The sequence below is a fragment of the Buteo buteo genome, chromosome Z (assembly GCF_964188355.1).
Source record: "Buteo buteo chromosome Z, bButBut1.hap1.1, whole genome shotgun sequence".
NCBI classification, from domain to species: domain Eukaryota; kingdom Metazoa; phylum Chordata; class Aves; order Accipitriformes; family Accipitridae; genus Buteo; species Buteo buteo.
Genome location: NC_134204.1, coordinates 28,154,163 through 28,181,880, shown reverse-complemented (window position 1 = coordinate 28,181,880; position 27,718 = coordinate 28,154,163). Strand labels below are relative to the sequence as shown.

General features: G+C 42.6%; 1 long non-coding RNA gene across 1 annotated transcript in view; it reads right to left on the bottom strand.

The window, feature by feature from the left end:
- Nucleotides 1–1,045: 1,045 nt before the first annotated feature.
- The window catches only part of LOC142026883 (uncharacterized), a 152,037-nt gene continuing 125,364 nt past the window's right edge, over nt 1,046–27,718 (bottom strand). The window contains exons 2-3 of the long non-coding RNA XR_012648942.1: nt 4,034–4,067; nt 1,046–1,141 (exon numbers count right to left, since the gene is read on the bottom strand). This is a non-coding gene — a long non-coding RNA (uncharacterized LOC142026883). The remainder of the gene's footprint in view (nt 1,142–4,033; nt 4,068–27,718) is intronic.

The following is a 27,718-nucleotide window of genomic DNA, read 5'->3' as shown; positions in this document are numbered from 1 at the left end:
TCAGGTTGCTGATGGTGGTCAGGCAGACAACAGACTTGGGCTTTGTGGACCTCTGTTTAAGCAAGGATCTAGGAGGTTTGCTGAATTTATGCAAGACTGATGTTGGAAAGGGAAGAAGGACTCTGGAAAGGCTGTGTTATTGCCCCCTCCCCACAGGGGTCCATTTCTCTGTTTAGGGAAGGAGACTGTCCACCTTCCAGCTCACAACATGCTTTTTACAGCATGTCCACTGAATTTCAGTCCTTGTGTGATGATGGCCTTCATGGAAGGGGTGCCATGATTAAACACAGCACTTCATGTGCTTCTTGCTCTAGGCTTCCCTTCATTTCCTTAAGTTGGTTTTCTGTATCAACTCATAGACAGGCCTGTGGGTTAGGTGCACTCACCATAAAGATGATGATCACACACCTAATGCAGGTGCCTGCATGTACAAACAGGAATAAGTTCATTTCCCTGCCTTTGTGAGGTCACTGGTAAGACTGTGACATGGGTACCTTATAAATGCTTTTCTGTACGAGCCTTTTCCATGGCATGCATGCACACACAGAGAGAGAGAGAAAATTGGTGAAATAGACGCATTTTACAGCAACAAATGTATGGATTGAATCATGAAGGCCCTGAGCCCACCTCTTCCTTGGGTTCTTCAGCCAGGAGACTGGAACAGCTCTCAGAGTGATCTCATCATATAGAGTGAATAAGAATACATCTTATAAATTATTAGGTTTTGACTGCTTTTTTGTTTTGTTTTCTTCAAGCCACTGAGGTGGAAATAAGGAAACAAAAGGCAGATTTTGATTGATCTGGTAAATATGGATGTGGTTGGAGCCAGGAAGAATACATTAGAGAAGTGATTAATGGCCTTGATTATGGTGAGTGTAGTGAGAACACTGGCTTTCACTGTGGCTGTAGACTGCAGCTCACTATTCCCCCACTGTCTGGTACAGCTTGTGTTTTTTTTCTAAACAAGGCTGCAGAGACAAATAACAATAGAATTGTGATCATACTGATTTTGCTAATGGTCAGTTGGCATTTGCACTGTCAAATTCTTCTGTCAAAGACCTATCTTTACTGGAGTTCAACATACTCACATGGTGGATCCAAACGGCAATGCTGATTTGACCATATCTGTTTTTTTAAATTGCTGCAGAAAAAAAGACAAGATAAATTTCTATGGATACAAAGGAAGACATTTTCCCATCCACTGTTATTACAAAATTTGATTTGTTTTAGATTTGCCTGCTTTACCATTTCCTTTGGGTTTTCAGCTAACAGGACTCTAATACAATAGTTTAAAAGAACCTCCTGCGTGTATCTGGACATGTCTCACCATAATCAAAATGCTTGTCTAATGCTGGAGCTCTGTGCCATAGGAGAGTATTGCTGCATGACAGGAATTCTCCCACAGGAGTCTTAGGCCAGTGAATGAAGCAGACTGGAGAATACTGTCTATCTCAGACAAATGAATATGTCTAGCATATACACAGCAAGTGAAGGTCCCAGGCAGGCAGACTAGATGGGGAAAAGAAAGCACAAAGGTGACAGTAACAAGAATAGCAATAGGAAGGCTTATGGATGGCTCTTTTCATTGTTTTTCTTCACTCCCTTGAATGCCAAAAGTGCCAGAAGGAGGTGGCCGTAGGAGCAGCTTTGGTGAGGACAGGGAAAGAGGAGATGGAGGCTTTTGTAGAACAAGGCAGCTAACCAGCGTGACTGAGTAGAACTGACAGGATAGAGAAACTAGGTTAAATTTAGCAAGAGGAGCTGCACAGCAGAAGATCTTCAAGACCAGGACATTAGATCTTTTTAGAGAGCACTGAGGAAAAAGGCCAATGTGCAGAAAGGCAGATGCCACAGCCAGAATAAGAAAGATGGCTTTGGCAGCAATGTCCTGATAGCCCAGAAAAGGGAGAAAGCAGTCCTGTGAGGAAGACTGCAGTGCTGAAGGGTAAAGTGATTAGGTGTGTCTGAGTGGTTTGGCTACAGGGATGGAAAGGCAAGGCTAGATGGCTAAAATGCTGTAGCAGGTGTGGCTTATTTACTCCATCCTCTCACAGGAGGTGGGTTGGGAACCCACAGAAAAGGATTGAAGCTCAGTGGGGCAAGGACAGTCAAACAGACTGCAGGAGGTTTACACCAGATATTGTGTTGTGCTGTTTCTTTTGCTGCCTGTGAAGGACACCCACAGGGAAGGAGTCATCTGGGAAATTTATCAAACTGAGAGCACTACGTCAAAGACTTTGTAGAGACTCAGCTAATTCACTAGGCTTGTCCACCTTCTTCATCCTGTTCATGCAATGTCACATTCACTACATTGTTGTGCAGAATAAGCTCCTCATTATTTGTGCAGAACATGTACAAGTTAACCCTGCAGTGGCGTAGTAGGTATCTGACATTTGCACCTAATTGCTGTGACCTGATACTTGTGTAACTAGAGGATAAAAATGCTTTGCTTTATCTGAAGTGGATTTTCCATGTAATGACCATGTAACTAAATTAGAGATGGCTAAACTTGCTGAGATTTAATATGAGCTCATAGCAAAAAAATGTGTTTAAATAAACTTTATGTTCAGATAGGCCTTGACAACCAGCAAAAATGCTATTTCTCATTCTTTGCTAAGATATGATCTCATTACACGTGAACAATCACTGCAACACATGCAGAAAATGGCATAAGAAACCCCCCTTTCTGATATTATCTCTGGTTGTCAAGTGTTAGATGCAAGGCTAATGAGCTTTGATCCAAGTGCCAACCAATTTAATTCTCCCCATTATCTTGGCTGAATAGGGATATTTATTAGGTTTCCCCACACGTGCTTGCTGTGGCACAAAGGCAGTGAATCATTCTTATGCCACAATAACAAAGCTAGGCTTGACTCTATCCACCAAGGAGCAAAGCTCTGATTCTTGCTCTGCAGGAAAAGCTCAGAACATAGCATTGATCCCAAAAGCAGGTGTCCAGGGAGGACCACACCCAACGGTCCACATGGCATTCTGGTTTACAAAGGGAAAGAAACTTGACTTACTGAGGCTACTAGCATTGCTGCTACGAGTCTGATTTTGTTCTGGTGAGAAGGAAGGTGAAGCGAAAACCAACCTTACCTTTGGATCATGATTTTTTTTTTCCTAGGTATGGAACTAACACCTTAGGCAAGGCTGCCCTGTGATCTGTGCTGCAGATTCATTACCTCTAGCAGCAGTTTCTTTTGCACTGTGCTGATGATGTGCACAGACCTATCACTTATGGGAAATCGAAGCAGGTGGTGCAATCCAAGTCCAAAGGGAGGAAAAAAGGGGAGAAGACACTGTTACCCAGGGCCACCCAGAAAGAAGAGCCAGAAATGGCTTGTGTGCCCCAAGACCTTCTTCTGAGAGATTGGAGAGGATCTCAGCTCAGGAGGTTATGAACCATCCTAATTAATACAGAGTATCAAGCTCAGTTGATCTGCCTCAGGCCTCCCCAAATACTTGTGCCTGCTGAAAATTAGTATCTGCAGTGCACGGGTTCATGGGGATACAGGAGCAGGTTCATGGCTGAAGTAAGAATCTCAGAATGCAGTTCTTAGTAACTGGTGCAGGTGCTAACTTGTACTCAGCTGGCTTGTAATTTTGGTTTTATAAAAGTGGGCATGGTGAGAGTGGGAGTCCAGGACACAAAAAATAAAGAAACTGACCGTCCCTTACTTGAAACTCTGTGTTTTTGTTATTCTTCACAGAGTGATGGGATGTCTTGGGGATGGAATGCCAACATTGAATGTCTCTTCTTTTCTCAGCTTCTGTCAACTGTGTTTCCTTAACGTTATTTCAAGATCATTTAGGTATTTAATTCATTAGATTGCAAAATCCTGCTAGTATAGCGGGGCATTTCCCAAGCCATTAGACATGTCTGTGTATAAGTTCACACCCACCTGATGTACCAGCTACAATTCACAATGATAGAGGTTTATTGGAGACTTTTCAAATATATTCCATTAATCAGATTCAAGGCACAATCTTTCTCAGCCTGTCTCAAATAGACTTTACAAACAGCACGTACCATGCAGCACTGTTCTTCACCAGGTAGGACACATCTGATATAAAAAAAAAGCTCAACATTAAACCATGCTTTCACAAATGTTCCTCCACTATACTGAAGAGATAAAAAGCAGACTGTGGGGTTTTCAGAACCAGCCCATCCCAGGTTACAGTCTCTAGCCTCCACATTTTCACAGTATTTCATGAAGTTTTATCAGTACACTATGACTTAATCAATCTGACCTTTAGTAAGAGGCATAAAGCTAAAAGCCTGTCTAATTCTTCAACAATTAATCAGAGCAAATCAAAGGAAAGGACTTTTCAAAAAGAAAGAGACAGAATAACAAATTGTAACAGGCCAAATATAGAAGAATCAGATAATTTTTCACCTGTGAAATTCCCCTGGAGGAGGCAGGTTAAAGAATTACCCAGCCACTGAGGGAAAGGCACCATATCTTTCCACATACCTAAGATCTTTCTAAGACCACAGACTAGACACCTTTTTAACATCCTAAGCTTGCCAACAGGTCTAATGTCTTCAATACTGAAATATTGTTTTAGAAAAACAAAACAGAAACAACAACAACAAAAAACAAAAGCAGAGGATTCTACAGCTTGCTCATTAATTTCATGAGACTTGTCACTTTCCAATTGCTTAGGCTTTTGTATGGAGGCAGGGAGGAGACTCAATCGTCTCTCATCCATCCTTATCAGACTGTAGGCAAACCTGCCAAGTTTTGGTCACTGAAAGGAGTCAGATTTGAAAAACGCACTCTCTGAGTGATGGTTCAAATTTTCCATTTAAATGTACTGTGAATCTTCAGAGTTTTATGTGAGACTGCTTCAGATTGCAGGAAACTCAAGCCAAAAATGGGGAGACACACTGAAACTCAGTGAGACTTGGCAGTGCATTGACTCTGCTGGGGCAGGAACAAAGGCTCTGCTAAGAGCATATGCTATCTATTAAACTTTGTTCTTTGTGTGTGTAGACAGAGAGCAGGAGAGAGTGACAGAGGTAAGAACTCTCTTCTTGATTTCAGACAAAGCTTTTGCCCAGATTATCTGATAGCTAAAGGAGTCTGGAGAGAGCTAGACATTTTGGGGAACCATTTCACAAAGCAAAATTCTAATTGGGTGTTCCCTCAGCTTTACAGGAAACTTATTCATTGACCACAATCTAAACAAATTCATTACAGCATACATGAAAGCAGGCAATTGTCTGCTTTGTTATTGATGAAGAAACCTCATTTTTTTAAGCCAGGAAATCTTTTATTGTTAGGAGACAGAAGATGTTTCCAATTAAGCAGTTCACCTGCATCCTAGAAATGTATGGGTAACCTAAATGGGAATTACAATGATTCCTCAGATCCTCCATGAAAATTATAATGTGTATGCAAAGCCCTGGAAAAAAAGCCATTGAGCTCAACAGTACTACAGCCAAGGATGTCCAACAAGAAAGGGGATTTGACCCAGTGTTCTTTTCTCAGGGATTAAAGTCCTCTCTCCAACTGTCAAACAAAAAAAAGTTTAAGATACATGTGACAAAAGTGAAAAAGCAAGCATCATTTTGAAAAGAAAACCTTAAAGCCTGACCTAGTAGGAGGTAATGGTAAAACCGCCTCTGATTTCAGTATCACCAAGATTTCACCCTTAGTTTCAGAGGGTTACAGCTTAAACAGTGGGGTAGTAAGGCTGATCTTAGCCTGCCTGGTCAGTCCCTGAAAAGCCTTTTCCTCACCTTTGTCCCCTGGCCTTTTGAGAAGCATTACAGACACCAGTATAGCTGCAAGAAAACTGGAAGGAGTGGTTGATACACCAGAGGGTTGTGCTGCCATCCAGAGGGACCTTGACAGGCTGGAGAAATGACCTGACAGGAACCTCATAAGGTTCACCATGGGGAAGTGCGAAGTACTGCACCTGAGGAAGAATAACCCCATGTACCAGTACATGCTGGGGACCCAGTATCTGGAAAGCAGCTGTGTAGAAATGTCCTGGGGATTCTGGTGGACAATAAGTTGCCCACTAGCCACTAATGCACCCTTGCAGCAGAGAAGACCAACAGCATCCTGGGCTGCATTAGGAGAAGGATTGCCACCAGGTCAAGGGAGGTCATCCTTCCATTCTACTCAGCACTGGTGAGACATATCTGGAGTACTGTGTTGGGTGCTGGGCTCCCCAGGATGAGAGAGGCATGGAACTACTGAAGCAAGTCCAGTAAAGGGCCACTAAGACTAGGGTTAAGGGACTGGAGCATCTAATATACAAAGGAAGGCTGGGAGAGCTAGGAATGTTCTGCCTGGAGAAGAAAAGGCTCAGGAGGTGCCTTATCGATATCAATAAACATCTGATAAGGGGAGTAAAGAAGATGGAGCAGACTCTTATCAGTGGTGCCCTGTAACAAGATAAGACGCAGGAAAATCTATTTTAACAGAAGAAAAATGCTACTCTGAGGTAGTCAAACACTGGAACAGGTTTCCCAGAAAGGCTGTGAGTTTCCATCTTTAGAGGTATTAAAAAATTGACTTAGAATCATGGAATCATAGAGTCATAGAATGGCTTGTGTTGGAAGCGACTGTTAAAGGTCATACACAGTGTTTCACACTCCTCATAGTAAAAAATTTCTTCCTTATACCTACTCTGAATCTACCCTCTTTTAGTTTAAAACCATTACCCCTTGTCCTATTGCAACAGGCTGTACTAAAAATTCTTGACATGGTCCTGGGCAACCTGCTTTCAGTTGCCCTGCTTTAGCACAGGGGTTGGACTAGATGATCTCCAAAGGTCCTTTCCGATCTCAACCATTTTATGAACACTTGCCAATTCAGTAGCTGCATCACTACTACCACATGCAGGCATCTCTGGGCTTGCTTATTGAAGAGGCTGAGCAAGTGACTCATGAGTTTTTCTTGTAAAAGGCTGACTTTTGGGAGAAGAGTTCTGCCAGGTGGTAAATTGTGTAGACCAGACAGGAAGAAGTTCAGTATAGCTATTGAGCTGTGCAGTAAATTGTGACAGGTAGTCCAGAGTGCCTGTAGAACTATTGTCCTATTTCTCTGGCAAAATTTGTGATTTTTGAAATATGATTTCCATACTGAAGTGAAAATGAAACTGCTGACTGTGTGCACAGGCATTCTGCGGTACTGTGAGCTACTGGGGACATGGGAGATGATACCCCTTGATTTGTGTTGGAATTAGAATGAAATGCTGCATCTCAGGCAGATCAAGGACTTGGACTTGGCCTCCTGTAGACCATAGCAATACTCTGGAGAACCCAGGTAGAAAGCATTTAATATGGCATTTTATAAATTTTCCAGACAGAAGTTTTATGGAAACATTTCCCAAAATATCATTTTGTTGGGGAAAAAAATTCCAAGCAGTTCCAGTTAACATATAATTGTACCTCAGAAAAGGAGATGATAAGATTGACAAGCAGCTGTTTAACTTCCTCTCTGGAGCAAGACAAAAGATAGACATCATCTCCAGTTATTGAACAAAATTACTCCACCAGCACATCATCAAGAAATGCTTCTAGGTTTTTAATATAAACAAGTGTGTGTAGTTTATACAAGGACATCAGACATGGTAAAGTGATCTTGAACAATTACTTGCTGCACTACATCTGCTAGAAATTTTTGTCCTTACTCACTTAGAAAACTCTGAGGATGCATCTCCACAGATGTCTGCTCTCAGTAGAGTACTTCAGCCCACATAACTCTCTATGCAGCCAAGTCTAGATAAGGCTACCATGCATCCAGCTTTTCCAGATGTGTCTCTCTTTTCTATTCAGAAATTATGTTTTTCCCTTTTTTTTTTGGATGCCTGGTTGGATCAGAGAGGCTACCATAGAGCTGAAAATCCTGGAAACTGAGCCTACTGCCTATGCTGCAGAGATAGCCTATCAGTTACTTCCCCAAGCGGGACAGGCACACTGAGACCAATGCCTCTAGACAGCACGGGACTCACCATGCACATCCACAGGTGTTTCTGCCATGGGAATCCCAGATTCCTTGGCACCTCAGTTTCTTCCAGTGCCTTAGTTATGTTGCTTATAAGGCGCAAGTCTCACTATTCTCCACCACAGCATGTAGGGGGAACACAGCTGCCTTCAATGTGGGAGCTGATATGGCCTATTCATTATGGTACCCTGCTTCAAAGCATGCCTAAATTCTTCTCAGAAAAATTACTTATAGAGGATGTTAAGGCTATAACCTGCCCTTAGGGGTAAATTTCTCCTTAACACTGTCATTTGGTTTATGCCTCATATCACACAGATGTAAGCTCTTTCCTATTTCTTCAACAAAATCTTCCCGTTCCCATTGCTCATGTAGATGTCTAACTCATCCATTATACATTATATAAATGGGGTTGTTTTATTGGTTGTAAATGTCTTGTTATTCAGTTTCATGTCCCCATGCTTTTGTTTTGTGGGAAAGGTAATCTTCCTTACGGCAGTAATTATTTTGTACACTTCTGTCATGCTGTCACTTCTTTTTCCTCTCTAATCTAAGCATCTCTACATTTTCCACACTTTCTTTACATAAAAAAAACGCCCAAAAACCAAACCCAAACACATTTCTATTCCTCTAACCATTTTTTGTCATATATTTTCCTGGACCATTCCTATTTCTGCAGTATTATTTTCAGGCTGGGTGACCAGGAAGGAATAGAGAGGACATGTCACTGGTTTATATAATTATATTATATTATTTTCAATATTGTTTTCTATGCCTTTCCTGCTACAGTCTATCAGTTTGCCAACACTTTTGCTACACACACAGCATATGGTTTGGCTAAGATGTGTGCTGTGACACTTTTTCTTCTGTATGGTTGTGATTAATTTAGAGCCAAGAAATATGTCATTCTGATTTTTCCTTCCAACTTGCATTAATTTGCCTTTGTCTGCAAGGAATTTAATCTACCGTCAAGCCACTTAGCTTCGTCTACTCCAGCAGAAGTTCCTCGCAGACTTGTCTCACTTGGACTATCTTATCTATGTCAATGTCATTTCCAAAACTTTCCTCCTTACTGTGTCGCTTGTTTTCTAAAATCATTCCTAGTGAGGCTCTTTTCTTTCTTGAAAAGCAGAAATTTTGTCCCTATTTCACAGTTTCTTTGAAATTTTCGGAATTAGCAGAAGCACCCCATGCAGTGCCACAGATAGAGTAACTTGGTGTGACAGCCTTTTTCCCTGAAGATAGAATGAAAGAGAAACAACAGTCAGCACAAATTAAGCAATTGTGTTACATTAACAAACCTTATCTTGCTTCAGCCCCTGGAGTTTTAGACTGTGGTGCTGGTTTTCTCATGAGGATGAGAATTTTCCCACCCTGTTCCTCAAAACACAGGGGAAGATCTTGTTCCCCCAGCAGGAGAGAAACTGCAGGGTCTGGAAACAAGCTCACAGAGGATTGCCAGGAAGGATGTCACTCTCAGAGCTACAAAGTCTATGGGATTATTGTGAATGTGGCAGTATTAAATCCAAAGAGACTAGTGTTTTATATTGTGGACACACAGAAACTCAGAGGCCGATTGTGGAGATGCAGAAACAAAAGACAAAGCCATACGTGGTGATGAGCAAGGGCGAGAGTGGTGAGAGAGGAAGGGAAGCTACTGATCACTTGCATTTCACAGGTCCATCTGGGCTTGCTCCCTTCTGATACATGCAGCTGGAGTCTCTCTGTATTTCCTTGATTTTGATTTGCCTAAATGAGAAGAGATAAGATGGCTTTGTCCCTCCCAGCGTGAGCAGTCCATCCTACAGCTCAGTCACGTAGCCTAGAAGGTGAGAGGGGAGGCGATCCCAAAGCAAGCTGCAGCTCCCAGCACTGCTCCAACTACCCCGAGCTCCTCTCCAGGCTCTGACTGTTCACACTAGCCTTTGTCTCTGTCTGTCAAGAGTTCAGGTACTGCTCCAGGTGGGTATTCCCAAATAGGACTGGCCAGATGGCAACAGGGCTAGTTAAGGAACAAGTCTTTGCATGGGTGTGGTAAGGAGCAGCACAGACCTGATCTTTTTATTCTGTGTGATGAATAAAATATACATTGCCATTCAGGTCTCCAGGATAATAGCTCATTTCAGTGAAGTCTTGGTTAGGATTTTTCAAATTACATGCTATAACTTGTCATTGGAGTAAATTCTGAAAAGCTTTTAGAATTCAGCAAAGTTGCTTATCGCTGAACGTTATGATAATCTACCCATTGCAAACATTATTGCTAGAAGTTCAGTCATATCATTCCTTAATTCCTTTAAATTTCTGGATGTCTCCAGCCTCACCCTGGAGACTTTACTGCTATTTCACATTTCCTCCATTTTAATCTCTCAGACTCTGGCATATATTGTAACTTTGTTACTTGGAAAATAGTAGGTATTTCCCTTGTATATCAGTGATTGACTTTAGCAAATTTTTTATCAGAGTTAGCATGAAAACAGAAAAACTGCAGTATCCAAATACTGTGATCAGTTGCCTCTGCTCAAACCACTTTAGCATCTGCGAGTAAAATATGTCTCTGTGTAATCTGTTTCCCATTGTGGTTTTAAAGGTCTGCAACATTTTTATAGGCTCAAGGACCAAAGTAACTCAAGACTAAACTGTGTTGGCTCACCCTGGGGTAACCCCTATAAATGACAAACAAATCAGCATTTCACAGTTAAAAAACAACACCAAGTGTTCTACAAAATCCCCCCCGAAGTTTACTGCAGTGATGCTAACAATGCTAGACATTAAGGCAAGGAATTTCCTTTTTGCATTTCAAGAGAAAAAACACCACAGCTGTTTCTCAGTGGATTCCCAGCCAAGTTGAAAAGGTCACTGACCCAGCCATGATGTAACACCAAATACTGTAAATGGTGAGTCCCCCAACCAACATTTCTCCAGAGCACTATCCAACAATAATTTTCACCCCACAAAGTATTTATCTAGAGCACCTCTTGCACTAAAACCTTACCTAAAAAGGGTGGCAAGAGTCTTTGCTATTCTACTAGTTGAACTGTCTGCCGCAAATGTTTGTTAACAGACAGGTAGGAATAGGGAAAATCTGTTCCTGAAAATGATATGCATTGCCTTTAAGTCCTAGGAAGTATGAATGGTTAATGAAAATACTATCTCAGCCTCAGCACTCATTGTATAATCTGTGGTGTGCTTGATTAGAAACTGCAAGGGTAGTACTTTCATATTCCCAGCAAAACATCGAAGATGCTACATAGCCTAAACAGGAAAGGCACAAGCCAGGGGCCAGAGGAGCTTTGATGCTGTGACTCACATGATAGGGCAGTAATGGAGGCCCCATAAGTGAATGCATGGACAAAAACCTGTGTGCAGGTCACCCTCTCGCTTCCAGTGGGGTGGGAGCTGCACTGGGTGGCCCAGGCAGCATTCTCATTTGCAAGATGCTGGGCAAAACTGGAGGCCAGGGAGGGTTCAAGCAGCAGGGGAAAGGTTACTGGGACAGCCGACCCCATTTGCACAGGCATCACCCGATCTGCACTGGACTGGCACCAGAAAGAACCCATGGAGAAGTAGCTTACCGGGAGGGGAAGCACCTGGGAAGCAGTGCTGGGGGCTGACGGGAGGGGACGACCAGGGTGACCAGGAATGCCTCCTTCAACAGGACAGTGAAGAAAGGCAGTCATGTGCAGATATTTGCCCTTGTTTACTAGGAAGTGAGAAAATATGACTCTATTGTTCACAGAATGAACGTTTCCCAACAGATTTTCTCTTTTTAGTGTGTATTCGTTTATACAGCTGGCATTTTGAAAGGTTAAATTATTGCATCCCTGGGTGGGCATCTACAGCCATGCATAAGATTACCTGAGACCTGCTCTTAGCTGTATGGCTAGATTCAAGCTGTTCAAGCCATTTAACCTTACCTCATGCTTATCCTTAACTATTGTGTGTGATAGTTTCTACTTCTGCAGCACTGCTCCTCCACATACCCAGGCAGAGCAATTTTTGGGGTGCAGCAGCAGGTGGGTGAGCAGGCATGCTTCAGAACTCACTGCAATATGCCAGCATGCATAGAAGAGGGAGAAAACAGCCACCTTCATAAAAGAACGGCTGGTTCTGGAAAGGATAGTGCCTAACTGACCATGTTGTCATTGATAGTAGCAAAGCAAAACAGACATTATAATGTCCACATTTGCACATAGGGAGGAAGGCAAAATGTAAACCAAACTATATTTGCTGTCTTGAAGGGTTATTTCCAAATGTTCCCTCTCTGCTGCAAGCTAAACAAACTTTGTTTACCTTTGCACTTACTTCTTTTATTTCAAGTACATTCACATTGACTCTCCTTCCTTACTCAAATTACAAAAGATTTTGAGGAGCAAGTGTGTGTTGGTAAACAGAACATCAAAAGCAAAAAGAAAAGAAGTACTTCTGTTGCACTTAATCTGCCCTTCCTCTGTGTCTGAAGCACCTAGCTTGCCCAGAACACAGCTTTACAGGGCAGATGGCATTTTTTATCATCCTTCTTATTTATGATGAATGAAGAAAGTCAGAAAGGAGTTTGCAAAATTTTTGGATTAGAAACCCACACCTTCTTTTCCTGTGTAAACACTATAGAGGTGGAAAGTCAGTGAGGGCACACTATAAAGGCAGAATTGAAAAAAAGATCTAGAGAGATGTTTAAAGGGAAAAATGCCTTTAATATTTAGCTGGCTGTGAATCTTAATCTTATTTTTGACTGAATTTGGGAATTCAGAACCTGTTTACACTGCCCACTGCAGTGCTGAGCAGACATGCCAAAATAGGTATTAGCAGCCTGTCTGGGTACCAGTTGTGATAAAGCTCTGCTGACATGACACAAACACAGCTATGGGGATCTTCTCAGACCAATGCAGGGTAGAGGCAGAAGGCTTTGCACCTGTGCATGCCTGCATGCGTAAAGACAACCCAAGTCACTCAAGTGCTTCGGACACGATATCCTTGATTTCTGGAAAGTACTATATATAGATATATGCATATACACAGGGAATGTCCAGTAACTCACAAAGCTCTGCAGAAAGAGGATAATTTTTAATATTTAGGTCACCCACTTGTTAACTCAGGTAGAAAACTATGGAATAAAAACCATCCACATGAAAATAAAAGTTAAAACCAAACTGAAATACACTTTCAGGCCCTTATTATGTATGTCAGAAAAAACAACACACAATTCCAGTGGGGGAAAAAAAAATCAATTTCATGTCATTTAAGTGACTAACTTGTCACTTCATTGTGAAATTGGATTTTTTTTCTGTTTGCTAGCTGCCCTCCTTTCTCAGGTACTTAACTTTTCTAAAGTTTACCTTTCCCACAGTTTGTCCATTAATAAACCTTGCTTAGTGACTGATTAGGAGCCACTTTGTCGTCATTCATGTTTCTGGATTTGAAGCTGGGAATCTAAAAGGAATCAACACAGATAATCCCCATCACATTTTGCTCCATTCTAATAACCAATTTAAGAAGGAAAGACCACTAGATTTTCCTTCTTTTTTTTTAAATTTTGCATGCTATAGAAAATAACAATGGAATAGAAATACGTCACATTCTGAGAAATAGCAAGATCAATTGTTTCTTCTTTCAGATGGAATAAAATTTTGGAATAAACACAGTCACTTTTCAAAAATATCCCTGCTTCACAGGGAAAATAAGTTTTGTGATTAGCAGTCTCACTTCAAACACTGATATTTGATCTTATTAGCATCAAGGAAGTGTGGTGGGATGGCTCCCTTGACTGGAGTGTTTGAATGGAAGGATACAGGCTCTTTAGGAAGGACAGGCAGGGGAGATGAGGAGGGGGTGTCCTCCTCTGTCAGTGACCAGCTGGAGTGCATGGAGCTCTGCCTGGGGATGGATGAGGAGCTGACCAAGACCATATGGGTCAGGATTAAAGGGAGGGCAGGGACAAGTGACATTATAGTGGGGGTCTGCTACAGACCACCCAACCAGGAAGATGGAGTGGATGAGGTCCTCTATGGACACATAGGAGCAGCCTCACGTTCACAAACCCTGGTCCTCATGGGGGAATTCAATCACCCTGATATTTGTTGGAGGGACAACACAGCAGGGCATAAGCAGTTCAGGGGGTTCCTGGGATGTGTTGATGATAACTTCCTTCTCCAAGTGATGGAGGAGCAAACAAGGAGAGGTGCTGTGCTGGACCTTGTTCTCACCAATAAGGAGGGGCTGCTAGGGAACGTGAAGCTCAAGGGCAGCCTTGGCTGCAGTGACCATGAAATGGTGGAGTTCAAGATCCTTAGGGCATCGAGGAGGGCACACAGCAAGCATGCTGCCCTGGACTTCAGGAGAGCAGACTTTGGCCTCTTCAGGGATCAGCTTGGTAGAGAACCATGGGATAAAGCCCTGGAGGAAAGAGGGGCCCAAGAAAGCTGGTTAATATTCAAGGGTCACCTCCTCCAAGTTCGGGAGTGATGCATCCCAACAAAGAGGAAGTTGAGCAAACACACCAGGAGGCCTGCATGGATGAAGAATATGCTCCTGGACAAACTCAAACACAAAAAGGAAGCCTACAAAGGGTGGAAACAAGGACAGGTAGCCTGGAAGGAATACAGAGAAATTGTCTGAGCAACCAGGCATCAGGTTAGGAAAGCTAACGCCCTGACAGAATTAAATCTGGTCAGGCACATCAAGGGCAACAAGAAATGCTTCTATAGGTATGTTGGTGATAAGAGGAAGACTAGGGAAAATGTGGGCACTCTCCCGAAGGAAATGGGAGACCTGGTTACTTGGGACATGGAGAAGGCTGAGGTACACTATGACTTTTTTGCCTCAGTCTTCACTGGCAAGTGCTCCAGCCACACCACCTAAGTCACAGAAGGCAAAGGCAGGGACTGGGAGAGTGAAGAACCACCCACTGCAGGAGAAGATCAGGTTTGAGAACATCTAAGGAACCTGAAGGTGCACAAGTCCATGGGACCTGAAAGAGATGCATCTGCGGGTCCTGAGGGAACTGACAGATGAAGTGGCTAAGCCACTATCCACCATATTTGAGAAGTCATGGCAGTCTGGGGAAGTTCACACTGACTGGAAAAGGGGAAACATAACCCCCATTTTTGAAAAAAGGAAGACCCAGAGCACAACAGGCCAGTCAGTCTCACTTCTGTAACTGGCAACATCATGAAGCAGATCCTCCTGGAAACTATACTAAGGCACATGGAAAATAAGGACATTGGTGACAGCCAACATGGCTTCAGTAGGGGCAAATCATGCCTGACAAATTGGGTGGTCTTCTACGGTGGGGTTACAGCATTGGTAGATAAGGGAAGAGCAACTGATGTCATCTACCTGGACTTGTGCAAAGCATTTGACGCTATCCCACATGACATCCTTGTCTCTAAATTGGAGAGGATGGATGGACCACTTGGTGGGTAAGGAATTGGCTGGATGGTCACACTCAAAGGGTTGCTGTCAACGGCTCGATGCCCAAGTGGAGAGTAGTGACAAGTAGCATTCCTGAGGGGTCGGTATTGGGACTGGCACTGTTTAACATCTTTGTCAGAGACGTAGACAGTGGGATTGAGTGCACCCTCAGCAAGTTCGCCGGCAACACCAAGCTGTGTGGTACAGTTGACACACTGGTGGGAAAGGATGCCATCCAAAGGGACCTTGACAGGCTAGAAAGGTGGGCCTGTGTGAACCTCGTGAAGTTCAACATGGCCAAGTGCAAGTTCCTGCACCTGGGTTGGTGCAATCCCAAGCACAAATTCAGGATGGGTGATGAGTGGATTGAGAGCAGCCCTGCAAAGAAGGACTTTGGGGTGCTGCTTGACAAGAAACTCAACATGTGCATTTGCAGCCCAGAAGGCCAACCGTATCCTGGGCTGCATCAAAAGAAGTGTGACCAGTAGGTTGAGGGAGGTGATTCTCCCCCTCTACTCCACTCTGGTGAGACCCCACCTGGAGTACTGTGTTCAGCCCCCAACATAAGAAGGACATGGACCTGTTGGAGTGAGTACAGAGGAGGGCCACAAAGATGATCAGAGGGCTGGAGCACCTCTCCTGTGAAGACAGGCTGAGACAGTTGAGGTTCTTCAAGAGAAGGCTCTGTGGGACACCTTATAGCAGCTTTCCAATGGCTTTAAACTGAAAAGAGGGTAGATTTAGATTAGATGTCAGAAAGAAGTTCTTCACTGTGAGGGTGGTGAGGCACTGGAACAGGTTGCCCAGAGAAGCTGTAGATGCCCCATCCCTGGAAGTCTTCAAGGCCAAGTTGGATTGGACTTTGAGCAACGTGGTCTAGTGGAAGGTGTCCCTGCCCATGGCAGGAGTTTTGGAACTAGACGATCTTTAAGATCCTTTCCAACCCAAACCATTCTATGATTCTATTTACAATTAATGCATTTTTGTAAGCTGTAGGAATGCAGTTGTCCTTTTTCTGCTTCCTGGGCTTAAAATGACTGAAAAGACTTTGAAAGACCCCACCTCTGTTCCAACATTTCTGGTGGTAGAGGAGAGGCAAGCCTAGAGACATCAGTGGAGTTCCCTAGGGCTTTAAAAGGAGCTGACTGGCCTCGCTCTGGCAGTGCATACTGTCACTCAGCCCTGTGAAAAGAGAAAGTCAAAGAAAACTGGTCAGAATTTTTGACAAAGTAGGTTTTTGTGAGAAAAGGCAGCTCCAATAGACTTCCAGCAAGCCCCCAGCAGGTTTCAGGTTTCACCTCTTGAAGCTTATGTCTGTGCAGCATGTGTGCTGCAGAGCAACTCCACCATTATGGTCGTGTAAAATGCCATGATACCCAAGCTAGCTGGAAAGACAATAGCTCTGATAATCAAAGCAGGCAGCCTGCAGCAGCATCTGGGTTATTAACTGTCCAGCTTGGAGCTCTGTGCTACCATCCACCATGTGACCACTGCTCTAAAGGTTCTAGTGAGCCTGAGCATCTGTGCAGCAGGTGAAGGACATTTCAGGGCTTCCAGGGGCTGCAGCTCTGAAATAACCTTGCTATGGGAGCTATTGAAAGCTGGGATCAATAAGACTCCTAAAACTTCCACGTTTCTTGTTTGGAGCCATCAGATCAGAAACCTTCTAATGTCTGGGAATCATGGCTGAGCTGGAACATTTGACCCTAGGGAATTCCAAGTTAACGCTCCTTTTGAAAAGAGACCTTTAGGTGATTTTAAAAATAATTTTTGTGGGAAACGTTCCTTCCCGCATTCACTTTTTAAGCTAACAATGAATATTTTCCCCCAAGAATTTCCATAAAATGGAAACTTTCAACCAAAATTAGTGAAATGTTACCAAATCCATTTTTTGATACTATTTACTGTACACAAATTAAAGTCACTGTCAAAGGTTAAGGCTGAGGAACATCCAGTCTTTCTTGCAAAAGTATTTTCTTTGTTTCCAACACTTTGTATCTCAAAACCACTACCAGGAAAAAGCATTCGTGCCATTTTGGATGCATAATGCCTCTGCGCTATGCAGAGTACTGAGTGCCAAGAGGCTCCAGAACCAGCCTACCAGGACACGGGAGCCTGAACAGTAGAGAAGTATGAGGAAGATTTGAGACCTTTTATGCTTTTATTTCCTCATTTGCTTTTCAAGCCTCAATCTTTTCAACAACTGCAACAAAACCAACTCATGCCCACATGCCAACTTTTGCCCTGCATGAAGCTGGAAAAACCCTTCTTGCAATTGTCTCAGTTTCACCCCACTCCTGGAAGACACCTGATGGAAAACCCTGCAGTAGACAAGCTTGCCCATGGCCCAGTGCAGGTCCGTGGGGTGCTTCTGCCCATCTGCAAAGTCAGTGAGGCCCCATCCAGCCCCGCTCTGGAGGCAGTGCAGCTGGACATGCCTGGCACTGTCCTTAACGTCAATACTTCTTACTCTGTATTAGCATGGCTATTGTTTCTAAATATATCTGAAAATGAAATTTCCAGCTCAGATGAATGGCTGACTGTAGCTGGCCATATCATCACGTCTTCTAAATTTTTCAGCCTCAGACCCCCAAAGCAAAGATTTGACAATGACATCCTTTATACCTGCAGGGATTCTAGCAGGCTGAAAGCTTCAGGTACTGCATGAGAACAGGTAGGAAGCCATCTCCAGTTTGAAACATGGCAGCGATTTAAGGATACACAGCAGTAGCACAGAATAATTTGGCAAAGGAGGGTGGAAGAAATGCTGCATCCAATTGAAATGGCAGGAACATTTGCAGGTGGGAAGAATGCAATTATCCAAGCTGGAAGCAGGCCAGGATGCCATTCATACTGCAGACTTGGCATTTCTCAAAATGAAATAACAGATGTTTTTGTGAACTTCTGTCAGGCATATGTTTTATTAATTAAATCTGTAAGAACTACTCTGCCTTTAGCTTTCTTTTTTTCCTGCAAATAAATGCAAGAAACCCGAAATGTCATCATATATAGATAGATAGATGCATATATATGTATATATACATGTATTTATACACATCCATCTTTTGGTTCAGAGCAGATTAATTTTCTGAAGTAGATGAAAGGGGAAAAAGTTGGTCTCTGGGGCCTCACGATCATCTCTAGCCTCCAGTTGCAAGAGAGACCCCAGACAGACAAAACATGAGAAGATATGCTGGAGGCAGCAATTTAGATGGACAGGGTGATAGACTAGGTGATCATACAGATTTTGCTACTTTCAACTTCTCAAAGGCAGTGAAATAGCTACAAGGAGGAGGATGTTGTAGGAAAGACAGACAGGAGGAGAAATGTAACTACTACACTGAGCAGAAGCAGGTGTACAGCCCTGCAAAGAGACAAAACTTGTTTCCTTACTCTGCAGCTGACTTCTGCAAGATGTACCTGATGAATGGAGGTTGCTGGCTGGGGACTTTGTAACAGGTAACACACACACACAAAAACTCGCTCCCTGTTCAAAATTCCTCTACCACCCACTTCTTTTAAAAGCCCTGACAATGGAAAATAGGGGGAAACAGACTTGCTGCACTGCCAGAAAACAAAACAAAACAAAACAACACAGGGAGGTTTTTTATATACTAATTCTTTTGGCAAGAAGTGGCTAGAAACCACCTACATAGTAGAATATTGGCTTTGTTAGACACTAAGCAACAGAGCTGACCTGTTTCCTGTCCCCAGCAGTAGTACGTTTGTGAGAGATTGAAGTGCTGTGAGACACTACAGGAACAGAAAACTGAAGTCAAATGTCTCGGTATAAGTCTCCGTTCAGGTCTCAGTGACTCAGATAACTACACCAATTGTGTTGTGGTTTAACCCCAGCCAGCAACTAAGCACCACACAGCCACTCAGTCACTCCCCCCCACCCAGTGGGATGGGGGACAAAATCGGGAAAAGAAGTAAAACTCGTGGGTTGAGATAAGAATGGTTTAATAGAACAGAAAAGAAGAAACTAATAATGATAATGATAACACTAATAAAATGACAACAGTAGTAATAAAAGGATTGGAATGTACAAATGATGTGCAGGGCAATTGCTCATCACCCGATGACTGACACCCAGCCAGTCCCCGAGCGGCGATTCCCCACCCCCCCTTCCCAGTTCCTGTACTGGATGGGACGTCCCATGGTATGGAATATACCCTGTTGGCCAGTTTGGGTCAGGTGCCCTGGCTGTGTCCTGTGCCAACTTCTTGTGCCCCTCCAGCTTTCTCGCTGGCTGGGCTTGGGAAGCTGAAAAATCCTTGACTTTAGTCTAAACACTACTGAGCAACAAGTGAAAACATCAGTGTTATCAACATTCTTTGCATACTGAACTCAAAACATAGCACTGTACCAGCTACTAGGAAGACAATTAACTCTATCCCAGCTGAAACCAGGACAAATTGGTCTTCCTCCAGTGACATGGGTAATTCAAGTCACTCTCTGCCATCCAACAGTTCAGTCCCTTCCGCTGATCATAACAGATGATGCACTTTCTCCTTTGTGATGCTGTGGTGTTTGGGATGAAAGCAAGCTCTGAGGGCAGTAATTCTTTCCACTTGAAAAGAGAATTCTTCAAGCAACACTAAAAGGGAAAGTTGCTACAGAAGATGTGATGTCTCTGACCTTGCCTCTCCAATTAAGATTTCCGGATTTCTAGAGCAAACTAAAACACTCATTTACTTTTTTTCTCAATGAAGAATGACCTTTTTTTAGCAGAACAAATGAAGCTAGAACATCTGTCTTTTTCTCAAGTCTTATTTATACACGCGTAGAAATTGGGTGAGTTCTTTGGTAAATAAAAATAAGTGAATTAAATAGCAATAATAGTCTTATTCTTTCAGCCAGGTTCATTAGTTTGATTAGGCTGAATAGGAACATAGGGAAAAAACAGATATTTTATGTCTAAGCCACTCAAGCTAGCCCAGTTACTGTTGTAACTTGACATGAACAAATGCAGTAGTATGTCCAAATCCAGTGTTCTCTCTTAAAATTGATGTTGAAAAATGGGAAATAGTTCAAAAGAGCTACATGACTCAGTGAATGAATGATCCATAAAACATGCCTGCTGGTGGGAAACTCGATACATTCAATCTGTCTGCTTTATCTGAAAGCAAATCAACAGGGAAAAGTCTGATGATAGCAGATGATTCTTTAGTGAAGTATAAGGCGGCAGAACATAATTTCAAGGTGGGAATTTGATCATGGTTGCAAAAGATAAAAAATAAACATTTTTGACAGTAAGGGTGATTAGCACTGAAACACCCCTCTGAGGACAGGCTTAGCTGGTTCAGTGCAGAGCCTGTTAGTCATTCCCAGGAGAGCTCCATGCACACTGGCTCATTTATATATCTCAGTGCCAGGCCAGGATGCTCCCTCAGCTGCTGCAGTGCATTGACATGACACTGGACTGAGGTTCAGTAGCCTGGTTTCTCCTGGCTCTTGCTGTTTTTCTGCCCCTGCTGCTAAGCCTGGCTGGTCCTCAAGGATTGAAGCCTCTCTGCTCACCTCTGCTTTGCCCTGTGCAGGCATAGCATGAAGTCTTCAGGCCAAGATGGATCCTCTTTGAAATGGTACCCATACACAAGCCAGGCTGGGGTTTGCGCTGAAGTAGTTTTCAGTTCAGGTTCAATATGAAAAACAATGGTTCAAATTAGGTTTTGGTTCAAGCTCGGTCAAGTTTTCTCATGAATGCAGAGGCTCTGACTCACCAGCTTTGCTGGATTTAACTGAGGATTTAACTGGAGATTATCTAACCCATCTGCAACTGGCAGTGTCTCTGTAGCAGCGGCAGCGTGGCAGGGGCTTCAAAGGGCCCCTTGGCTACACAATGAGGGACAGTTCCCCCTCTTCATCCTTCTCCCACAGCCTTGTAACACAGGAAAATCAAATAGGGCCCCCAGCACTATGCTGATTTCTATTTGGTTCCTTCCCAAGGCAGTGAGAACTATTTGGGTCCACCATCAAAAATTAATGCAATCTCCAGCTGCTTGGTGGGCGGAGGCCTTGTATCTAAACAGGAAGAAAACTTGTTTGGAAACTGTTGCGAAACCTAGTTATTTGCCCCAGGAAGCCAGGAGGTAGCCTGGCTGAGGGGACAGTGCACGTTCCAACAGATGTGGGAGATTTGCAAGATTAACTACAGACTAAATTCTGTGTATACATCTCAGAGTATATAACTAGACTGAAATCATCCATTCATGTTTGTTTTCATCTAAGCAGAGTCAACAGGTTAAAATACTCCTAATTGCTAAAGAGTCAGTGCTGGGTTCTGGGCTCTCTCTACTCTGAGATCGGACATGGACCTAGTGGTTGTATGAAATGTTTCTCTCCCAAACATGCAGTTTCCTTGGAAACAGAACTGAAAACAGACTGCTTCAGATGCACAACCATTAATAAGAAGAATTTGTTCAGTTAGGTAAATGCCTGGGACAGATTACGAACCACAGAACCATTGAGGTTGGCAAGGACCTCTGGAGATAATCTCATCCAACCCCCCCATGCTCACAGGAGGATCAATTAGACCAGATTGCTCATGGCCATGTGCAGTTGGGTTTTGACTGTCTCTAAGGACTGAGATGCCACAACCTCTCTGGACAACCATTTTCAGTGTTTGACAACTCTCACAGTTAAAAAAAGGTTGTTTTTTTGTCTTATACTGAAGTGGCATTTTCTGTATTTCAGTTAGTGCCTGTTGCTCTCACCCTTTCACTGGATTCCATTGAGAAGGGTCTGCTTCTAATCAAAGTCAGTAAGGAGACCACCACCTGAAGTATCATCTGGTTTGGAGCAGTACTGCAGTAGGCTGGGTACAGCAGCAGCATGGAAGGACACAGCACTCAGGGCACCTGCCTTTTCCCCTCACTGACTTGGTGGACATCCACTCCACCCTCTCTTGCAAAGCAGTGTTAGACCTGTCCAGTGCCTGTTATACATTATTGTCAGAAAGCACGAAAGGTGTATTCAAAATAGAATAAAGGCACCAAGGTGTTATTAATAGAAAACAATATGTTTGATCAGACTTGGAAGAACTAATTCTGGTTCAGTCCCATGGGCAACCTGAGTCTTCTAGTGCAATGCCTGTCCTTGTGAATACTGATATATAGCATTTTTGTCTTTGGTGGCTGAGTGAGACTCAGAGTGCTAGAGGGATGGTAGAACTAGTTTACTTTGACTGTTATGAAATGTAAGATGGAAATCAACACAGAACACTGACATAGTTTTTAGTCTTATTTGACATTGACTGTATTCCTCTGTTCTAGTTATATGAAATTGTATCTTAGGTCTGTGTGTTATGCTGGCCCGGTCCTATAGTTCCTGTTCAGGTAAATGGTATTGATGTCAATGGAAATTTTGTCTGAACTTTATCTTGAAGCAGAAAGGCTTTGATTCTGAATATATGCAACCTAATGCAAGATCACCCACAGTTGATCAGATGTCAGATTAAATTTCAGTCACGATACATTCATTGGCATGATAACAGAATTTCCTGTTGATATCAGCACAAATCTTCTTCAGATCTGAAGCGCTGGTATTAAGGAGAGTTCAAGCTTAAGAAGAAACATATGTATCTGAAAGAAGGTGATTCCAGAATCCTATGGTGACTAAGTTTATTCTTTCTTTCTTTAATTTAACCCTGTTTCTTCATACACCTCTTCTGGTCAGAGTTAAGCCCAGAAGTGAGCCATGCCTGTTATGTATCCCTCACTAATTTAGATCAACAAATGGACCCGTCAGCAGAAAACTGTTCAGTCATGTTTGTCTTTGCTAACAAACACATCACAAGATATACCCTAAACGCAATTTCAGTCAGTTCAGTGAGATGAACCAAGTATGGTGTTGACCCTGGCTTATAGCCTAGAGACACACTATATGGATCTCAGAATGTTTTGTCCAGCTCAGAGAAGCAGGCGAAGTACAAATTTCTTCAGACTTTGTCATAATTTACATATTTGCAAATTGGGTTAGAAATCTCAGGAGAGCTAGTTTGCATTAATATGTTTTGGCAGCAGTCTGGAATAAATATAGGAAGAGAATTGTCTCCCATGGGGCAGTTCAGCATTTCCACTTCCCATCTCCAAAATGTCAAAGATGCCCAGAGATGCTAAAATGGAGCAGCTGACCTCAGTTCTCTGAGTTACGAGAGGTGCGCAAAATAAGATCTGCCTGTCTCATTTTAAACAGGCAAGACACCCCATTGAACTCAAGACATTATTTACATAAAAGCTGTTTACAAGACTGAAGCATAAATGCCTGATCTTATCAATTGTTCCTCCAGGCCTGAACATCTTAACTTCAATCAGTCGGGAGCAAAGATTTGACTGCTGGGGTTCAGACTTCTGAGTTTAAACAGAATATAGCCTATCTCATAATCATGACCAGGAATTTCAGACACTGGAGGACAAGTTAACAAAATAGAGAGAAATTATTACAATAACCCAAGCGAGATACAGTATTATACCTACTAAAGGAGCCTGGCTTCTGCAGATTGGTGTTTATTCCCAAGTCACTTATCATTTGCAGACTTCTCAGGCTTCAATTAGAAGACTCACCCCCACATAAACAAAGACATAAGGGGGCAGCCCCAGAGGTCAGGGAGCTCCTAAGCCAAGCAGGACATAGCAAGGTGAGGAACAGAGCCCGACACCAATGCCTCAAAAGCAATCGGTACCTGACCCCTACCATTTGGATTCAGAGCCATGAGCTGTGGCTGGAGCCCAAACCAGGCTGGTCCTTTTCAGCAGACAAACACAAGAAAAGCCTTGGCTGGAGTCCCTCTCCTGCTGCCAGCTTTCCTAGTGGCTTAATGCTTTTGCTCTGGGGAACTTGGTTGAAATCCCACCCTGCCTACATGAAGTGGGAATATAGACCCTGCTTTCTCTCTCCCACTCTTAGCTGTATTTTGTGTTCTGCACGAGCAGCGTGGCCTGGTTATTTTGTGCAAAAGCCAGTTTAGTAGGCAAGTTTCAAAGACACTGACCAAGGCAAGGAGGATGTCTGGCAGGCAGGACACACTGTGGGCTACCCTGCAGGACTGACTGATTGCACGAATACCCAGTGTGTGGCAAACATGTAAGCACCCTTGGAGATTTTACTGGGACAAATAAAAGAGCAGAGGACGTTTGGCTTCTTCTCAAGTTAGGCAGCAGCTGAACAGGAGGCTGAAGGATGAAAATTTTGGACACAGACAATTAAAGTGTCAGTCTCTGTGAATGTAGCTACTGGTGCCTAGAAAGAGATTAATTTAAATCTGCATATCAGATGTACACTAGAAGAAAGGTGCTTTCAGTTCAGAGTAGGATTTAGCAATTGAGTAGTCAAAGAAATGTTAACAGACTGCAAATATTTTTTGAATTACATTTTAATTATACTGGTGATGCTACTGTAGGTATTAATGAAAATGCAACGCATATGGTTTAGAGCAAGAATAAAAAAGGCATGTCTTGTGAGTGAGACAGGGTCATGTTCTATCAGTAAAAGTACAAATATGGGTGTTTTTGGAGAGTCAGAAAAAGCTTGCATACTTGACACTGAGGAAGAATCTACCTTGCATTAAAATGCAGCTTGGGCAAAAGACATAACATTTTTTACATATTTTATACTCTTTCTGTGAGCAGATTACCATATAATGAACCTCTTAATAGTTTTAAGATAAACTAATTTTTAAGTTATTTTTTACATTTTGCACATGATGCTAATCATGCTTGTAGCTTTATGGTGCTGAGTACAATGACTTTTTTATTTCTTGAATTCAAGTAGTGCTTTTATAAACTTGTCTAATGCTTGTTTTTTTATAAAGCTGCACAGAAAGGTCAAAGAAAGGGTTGTCTTTTATATTATGACAGCCCCCAGTGGGTTAAAGAATAAAAGTGGTTTATAAATAAAAGCCTCTTTCATCTGTGCTTTGATCCCCCCCATAACAAAACCTCCTTGCAAGTATTTTGCTTGACATAGTCATCATTTCTTATTAGTTTCAAAATATCTGCAAGACAATGTCTTGATCTTCAGTTATGGGTACACTCCGCTGGGAAAAGAGAAAAGGGTTTATTGTGCAGGGAGGGAAGATGCCATACACTATTCCTGACCATAATTTTTGGCTCCCTGACCCTTGATAAACTGGGCTGGTGATTAGGCCCCACTCATTTCAGGGTAAGTCCATAGCTGTACCAGCTGGAATTACCTCCAAAAGTTACATATCTTAGACAGATCCTTCATCCCCAACTGAGCTTTCAGTGTGACTCTGTGCCAAGAGCTGTGAAAATAAAAGTTCTTCAGGGCAACCCTGGACATTCATGCCAGGTGATTTAAGAAGTTTGTGCCACCAGCTGTCCTCCCAGGCTCGCAGGCAGAAGGAACAGGAGGTATCTCACATCTACGCCTCTGCCTCCATACTCCCCTGCTCTGTTTTTGATCTGGCCTGAAACCTATGGTGTGGCATTATGCCCCATAGAGAATGGCAGCAGGTTGAGAAGCTAACCCACAGACCATTCCCAAACTCCAGCAGGGATGTGGGATGTTTGGCCAAAGAGGGGAACATTCCACATCAGGCTTTGTGGGTCCCTGACACACAGGCAGAGTGTGGGTCCAAGGGTAGAGCTAACAGTTTCAGCCTCTCATTTCCACGGGCTGGGAATAAAAGGGCCTAAGAAATGAAGAGAAACCCCTCTCTTTTAGAACTCTAACTGGGCCACACAAAAGAGAAATAATTAATCTCACACACTGAAATAGATGAGAATATTTTAAAAGGACCATCTTTAATTCTGTCAGTAAATTATTTTTCATATTTATCATCTGAAATTTTAACCTGCTGGTAGCTTGTTGCTTACCCTCAAACTATGTGGGGTTTGTTTAGTCCCTTTTCTCTTATAAAATTAAAGTTTACAAATGTATCGTTAATATTCATTTATTAAAAACAGTTTTCTGCATAAAAGTAATTCCAGCTGATCATTAAAAACATATTTTAAGAGGCAAAGAAAATATATTGATTGTATAGAATTTTAATGGCAAGAAATATGTTTTTAATTATTGTTATTTTATTAACAGACAAGCACTATCTTATTAAATCTAAATTGGATGTGCACCGATGAACACTAATGCAAACCATTCCAAAGACAAAAATTAAATACACGTTGGTACATAATAAAGCCCTCATGTACAACAGAGGTGGTTTACAAAAAGATCTTTCAACTTTTGAACAGACCAGCATTCAAGTATTTTGCCATCTGAGTTCATGGTAAGGTCCCTAGCATAAAGTATATTGCTTAAAAGAGCCTGATCCTTTTTTCTGTTGGGATCATATGTTTGTGTAGCTCCATTAACTTCCAGGCTACTGCTTCCAATTTGTAACAGTTCAAAACAACATTTGGGCTGGAAAAGCTGAAACCATCCAGCTAAAAAGTAGTAGGGCAGACATAAACTATCAAATATTGACCCCAAAATTGCATTTCAATGCAATTAAATTCCTAGGTACAGCAGAAAGCCACTCGTCTGGATTCCCCTTTCCTCCCCTTCCCAGGCAGCCATTCGGTCATCGTCGGGAGTCAGAGCAGCTGGAAATGGTTGTGGTTAGCATTATCGACCAAAGTTCTCCCTCTCAACCCTGCTGGTGTTTGACTGCAACCTGGGTTTCCAGTACACAAAAAACATTTCTTCCTCTTAAATTTATTTTTGGTCCAACAACATAATAGGCCGATTGGAAACAGCCCAACCCTATTCCAGCTGTTTCTTCTGATTCTCTCACGCCAATAAGCAGACTCTCTAATCCTGTCTTTCACCAAAATACCTAGAAAAGCCACAATGCCCACATATGTGTTGCAGGTTCCTTTGTTTTGAGCAGGGACAGTTGCTTGGGCTTTTAGTGTAACTCTGCTGTTGCTTCACTCATCTGGTTCCAGAAAAAAAAACAAGCTTATTTGGTTATTTTTTAATGAAGGGAGGTTATTAGATCATTGCTCTGAGCACAAATACCTCAACCCACAGCAGCAGTGGGTTTGTCCTAGACATATCAGAATACCAAAAAGGAATTTCCTGTATTTACTTGGAATAAACTATTTTCTGCAACAAGTCTTAAGAATATGAACACTGTTTAGAGTGAGAAGTTGAAGGCACGTAGACACAACAAAGCTGATTTTTTTGTTCAGAAGGGAAGTTAATGACTTCCAGTTGTTCAGTGTTTCACAACCAGCTCCCTCAAAACTCTTAGCTGGAGGTTCAGCTTTTCTGATGCTGGGGATCAGATGCCAACATCAGGGCACTTGTGTGGTCTAGTGGGAAGACCAGTTAAAATTCTCCTAGCATCCTATTGGCCATGGGGATATAGATAATTCACTGGA